This window comes from Lolium perenne, chromosome 4, assembly GCF_019359855.2.
Source record: "Lolium perenne isolate Kyuss_39 chromosome 4, Kyuss_2.0, whole genome shotgun sequence".
In the NCBI taxonomy this organism is placed as follows: Eukaryota; Viridiplantae; Streptophyta; class Magnoliopsida; order Poales; family Poaceae; genus Lolium; species Lolium perenne.
Genome location: NC_067247.2, coordinates 356,401,817 through 356,407,816, shown reverse-complemented (window position 1 = coordinate 356,407,816; position 6,000 = coordinate 356,401,817).

Here is a 6,000-nt window from a genome sequence, read left to right as displayed (position 1 = left end):
CGAGGGGAGAACACTTTATTATCTTGATATTAATGTGAGGGATCATCTTATAATGCTACCGTTGTGATCTAAGCAAAATAAGATGCATAAATGATTAACATCACATGCAGTTCATATGTGATATGATATGGCCCTTTTGTCTTTGCGCTTTCAATCTTCATCTCCAAAGCACGGACATGATCTCCATCATCAACGGGCATGATCTCCATCATCGTCGGCGTAGCGTCAAGATTCATGGCGCCGTCTTCATGGTTGTTCACCTCATGTAGCAACTATTACAACTACTTTGAAATACTACTCAACATGAAAATTAAAGACAACCATAAGGCTCCTGCCGGTTGCCACAATACAATAATGATCATCTCATACATATTCATCATCATATCATGGCCATATCACATCACCAAACCCTGCAAAAACAAGTTAGACGTCTCTAATTTGGTTTGCATATTTTACGTGGTTTAGGGTTTTCGAGTAATATCTAATCTACCTACGAACATGAACCACAACGGTGATACTAGTGTTGTCAATAGAAGAGTAAGTTGAATCTTCACTATAGTAGGAGAGACAGACACCCGCAAAGCCTCTTATGCAATACAAGTTGCATGTCGAACGAGGAACAAGTCTCATGAACGCGGTCATGTAAAGTTAGTCCGGGCCGCTTCATCCCACTATGCCACAAAGATGCAAAGTACTCAAACTAAAGATAACAAGAGCATCAACGCCCACAAAACCATTGTGTTCTACTCGTGCAACCATCTATGCATAGACACGGCTCTGATACCACTGTAGGATAACGTTGCATAGAAAACAAAAATTTTCCTACCGCGAACACGCAATCCAAGCCAAGATGCAATCTAGAAGACGGTAGCAACGAGGGGATTATCGAGTCTCACCCTTGAAGAGATTCCAAAGCCTACAAGATGAGGCTCTTGTTGCTGCGGTAGACGTTCACTTGCCGCTTGCAAAAGCGCGTAGAAGATCTTGATCACGATCGGTTCCGGCGCCACGAACGGGCAGCACCTCCGTACTCGGTCACACGTTCGGTTGTTGATGAAGACGACGTCCACCTCCCGTTCCAGCGGGCAGCGGAAGTAGTAGCTCCTCTTGAATCCGACAGCACGACGGCGTGGTGTCGGTGGTGGTGGAGAAATCCGGCGGAGCTTCGCTTAAGCGTGCGGGATGTGGTGGAGGAGAGAGACCGCTAGGGTTTGGGGAGAGAGGGGGGTTGGGCGCCGGCCCTCTAAGGGGTGCGGCCAAGGCTGAGCCAAAGAGTGGCTGCCCCTCCCTCTCCTCCTCATTATATAGGTGGAAGCCCCAAGAGTTCTAGTCCAAGTCTTCGAATAAGACCCCAACACTAAAACCTCCCATATGTGGGAAACCTACTCAAGGAGGGAGTCCTACCCAAGGTGGGACTCCCACCTTTCCTTGAGGTGGGTTGGCCGGCCACCCTAGGGGAGTCCACCTTGGACTCCTCCCCTTTAGGGTTGGCTGGTCATGCAAGTGGAGTCTCTTCGGGACTCCACTTTCCAAAGTGCCATTCTTCCGGATTTTTCTAGAACCTTCTAGAACCTGCCATAAATGCACCAGATCATTTCCAAACTTGGAATATGACTTCCTATATATGAATCTTATTCTCCGGACCATTCCGGAACTCCTCGTGATGTCCGGGATCTCATCCGGGACTCCGAACAAATATTCGAACTCCATTCCATATTCAAGTTCTACCATTTCAACATCCAACTTTAAGTGTGTCACCCTACGGTTCGCGAACTATGCGGACATGGTTGAGTACTTACTCCGACCAAAAACCAATAGCGGGATCTGGAGATCCATAATGGCTCCCACATATTCAACGATGACTTTAGTGATCGAATGAACCATTCACATACGATACCAATTCCCTTTGTCACACGATATTTTACTTGTCCGAGGTTTGATCTTCGGTATCACTCTTATACCTTGTTCAACCTCGTCTCCTGACAAGTACTCTTTACTCGTACCGTGGTATGTGGTCTCTTATGAACTTATTCATATGCTTGCAAGACATTAGACGACATTCCACCGAGAGGGCCCAGAGTATATCTATCCGTCATCGGGATGGACAAATCCCACTGTTGATCCATATGCCTCAACTCATACTTTCCGGATACTTAATCCCACCTTTATAACCACCCATTTACGCAGTGGCGTTTGATGTAATCAAAGTACCTTTCCGGTATAAGTGATTTACATGATCTCATGGTCATAAGGACTAGGTAACTATGTATCGAAAGCTTATAGCAAATAACTTAATGACGAGATCTTATGCTACGCTTAATTGGGTGTGTCCATTACATCATTCATATAATGATATAACCTTGTTATTAATAACATCCAATGTTCATGATTATGAAACTAATCATCCATTAATCAACAAGCTAGTTAAGAGGCATACTAGGGACTTCTTGTTGTCTACATATCACACATGTACTAATGTTTCGGTTAATACAATTATAGCATGATATATAAACATTTATTATAAACATAAAGATATAAATAATAACCACTTTATTATTGCCTCTAGGGCATATCTCCTTCACTAAGCGTATGCCGTGGTACATCTTTGCTCCGCCTTGGTGTCCGCCACAGACTCCGTGGTGCATTTCCTGCAAAATCTTTTCAGCCTCACCTCGGTTGACACACCTAAGTAGGATCTCCTGCCCATGAGACCGTTTGTATAAGACACCGGCCTTATAGACGTAGGAGGGCAATCGTCTTTGGAGTTGGCGCCTCTTGACGGGGTCGTCGGGGAGGCTGCCGTGCTTGAAGTAGTCGAGGAAGGGTTGCAGCCACTCATCCTTTTCCACCACGTTTGTTGTGATGGAGTTGACTTCGTACTCCGGCGGGATGAGTTCCAGAACAGCGGGAAGAAGCCACCTTTCTTCGACCGTCACCTGCATGGATTTATCATCTGGAAGCACCAGTGCTGCCGCCAGTTTCGCAAAGGCGTCCGCAGGCGCATTTCTGCTTCGTGGCACATGGAGAACTTCAATCTGAATAAATTTCCCCATGAGATTCCGGGCCGCATTGTAGTACGGCACCAGTTCAGGCTTGCGTACTTCATAGATACCGTTGACCTGCCTGACGATGAGCTGAGAATCTCCATAGGCCCGTAAAGAACGGACATCCATAGAGAGAGCCAGGAGGAGGCCAAAGATGAGTGCCTCGTACTCCGCCTCGTTGTTGGAGCACTCCTCCTTAAGAAGGGAGAAGGAGTGATACATCACCTCCCCTCGTGGAGTCTTGAACACCAGTCCTGCGCCGGCTCTTCGTCTTGGGGTTCCGTCTGAATTGGCCTCCGTACGGGAAGCACCGTCGAAGTAGAGCTCCCATGGACCTTCGAGCTCGGCGGTGAACACCTCCTCATCAGGAAGGTTGGTGATGAGCGGGGAGTCCTCGGGGATGGGGTGCGCTGCAAGGAAATCTGCCAAGGCTTGCCCCTTGATCGCTTTCTGGGGGACAAAGGTTAGGTCAAACTCCATCATGAGGAGTGCCCATTTTCCTAGTCGCCCCATCAACGCAGGCTGGCTTAGTACGTACCTTATAGGATCCGCTCTTGCAACGAGCTGGATTTGTAGCGCTAGCATGTAGTGTCTCAACTTCTTCAAGGAGAAAATTAGCGCTAAGCATAACTTCTCTATTGGAGAGTAGTTCCGCTCGGCACCCACCATGGTGCGGCTTAGGTAGTAGCAAGCCACCTCCTTCCCTTCATCATTGTGCTGAGCGAGTAGAGCGCCTATCGAAGCAGGCTGCGCTGCAATGTACAGAATAAGGGGGCGCCCTTTTACAGGAGCTGCCAAGACGGGTGGACTAAGCAAGTACCTCTTGATGTCATCGAAGCCTCTTTGACAAGCTTCATCCCATACGAACGGAGCTCCTTTCTTTATAAGGCTTGAGAAGGGCTGAATGCGTCCGGAGAGGTTGGAGATGAAACGACGAATGTATGCCAGCTTTCCCTGCAAGGCCCGCAACTCCTTGAGATTGCAGGGTGGCGGCATGTTGAGGATGGCCTTGATCTTCTTGGGCTCGATCTCTATGCCTCGATGGTGAACGACGAAGCCGAGGAAGAGCCCTGATTGCACGGCGAAGGCGCATTTCAACGGGTTCATCTTGAGCTGGTGTCGACGTAGACGCTCAAAGACAACCCGCAGGTCCTCCTTGTGATCTTGGCGTTCTTTGGTCTTGACCACCATGTCGTCGACGTAGCATTCCACCGACTGATGGATGAGGTCTCCGAGTATGTACGTCATGGCGCGCTGGTATGTTGCACCTGCATTCTTCAAGCCGAATGGCATGACGGTGTAGTAGAAGTTGCCCTTCGGGGTCCGGAACGCGGTGTCGATGGCGTCTTCTGGGTCCATCTTGATCTGATTATAGCCAGACGAACCATCCATAAAGGACAGTGCGCCATGGCCCGTGGTGGAGTCGACGACCATCTCCGTGATGGGCAAGGGAAAGTCGTCCTTGGGGCATGCTCGGTTTAGGTCGCGGAAGTCCTGGCAGACCCGTACATGGTCGTTCTTCTTCTCCACGGGCACGATATTTGCGAGCCACCGGGTGTACTTAGCCTCCTTGATGAAACCTGCAAGGATAAGTTTGTCTACCTCGGCGATGACCTGGTCTTCAAACTCTGGACGTAAGCGTCGCGGAGGCTGCTTGACCGGACGGTGATATGGGTCAATCGCCAGCTTGTGAGTGGCGACACGAGGGTCGAGGCCCGGCATCTCCTTGTAGTTCCAGGCAAAGCAATCCCTGTACTCCATTAGAAAGCATCGATAGCCTTCTCGCTCCTCTTCTGTCAGCGTGGCACTAACAAAAGTTGGGCGTGGATCATCTTCCATCCCAAGGTTGATTTCAACGAGCTCGTCGACGGTGGGTTGTCCGCCATCTTCTAACTCTGGTGGAGCTGATGTAGACCCGAGCTCCTCCTCTACCTCCGATGGCTCACCGTCGTGGTAGCTTTGTCGGTGAAGACCGCGATGTGAATTTTCGGCATCGTCCCCTGAAGAAACGAAAGTAGCATGGCAAGTGAATCGTGAGCCCTCCTCTTCCTCGTCGGATCCTTCGAGGTTGATGTAGCCAAGCCCGAACTTGGGACGAGCCTTGTGCTTCCTTTTGATGAGATCTTCTGCTTGCCTCCACCACTCCTCGCACACCGCGGGTGGTGGGGGTATCCTGTTGTTTCGCTGAAGAGTAAAGCCGGCTTTCTCCATCAAGCGAGCCGTCTTGGGCTCAGCCTTCATAGTGGATAGCGCTTCTTCTGTATCACCGCGAGGTTGAGGAAGTTCGAATATAGAATCACAATGTTGTACCTGCGGAACTTTATAGAAAATGGTTTGGGTTTTAGACCCAGACAAACTTGGGATAGCCCAAACCTCCAATGGGGAAGTCATAGATATGTAAAGAGATGGGGGCTGCATGCATTGAGCTCCCCTTGCTACCTCTTCCATCTCTTGTATTCTTCTTCTAACCACCCCTCCTTGCGCGGGCATGTGCTCGTCCTTTCGGGCGCCGCGTGCTCGCAGCGTGATGGGCGCCGACGCATCACTGCTGCCGATAGGAAGCTTCGAGTCCACCTGGGCACCTGCAGAGCTTCCAAGAGTTAAACAACCGGGCTCATGGTGCACCAAAGTCGATGAGGATGTGGTAGTCTCGCTTGAAGGCGTCGTGGTCGACCTCAAAGTGATTGTTTTCGGTGATGGTAATCTCGCCTTCAATAGCAGCGGTGCCGATGGGGTAGGCGTCGAAGAGCCTGCCCCCAGCGAGGTTGGAGTAGAACCTCCCGCCCCCGGTGGGAAGGAGTGCTTGTATTGATGTTGCGCTGTTGAGGAAGATCGTCTACGCCCAACGTGTTTGCGACTCCGGGAGGGAGTGCCCTGTACGTCGGCCGGAGAACACGGCATGATGAGGCGTCTTGTCTCCGCTTCGGATGTGACACCTGGTTTGACTAAAACGTCA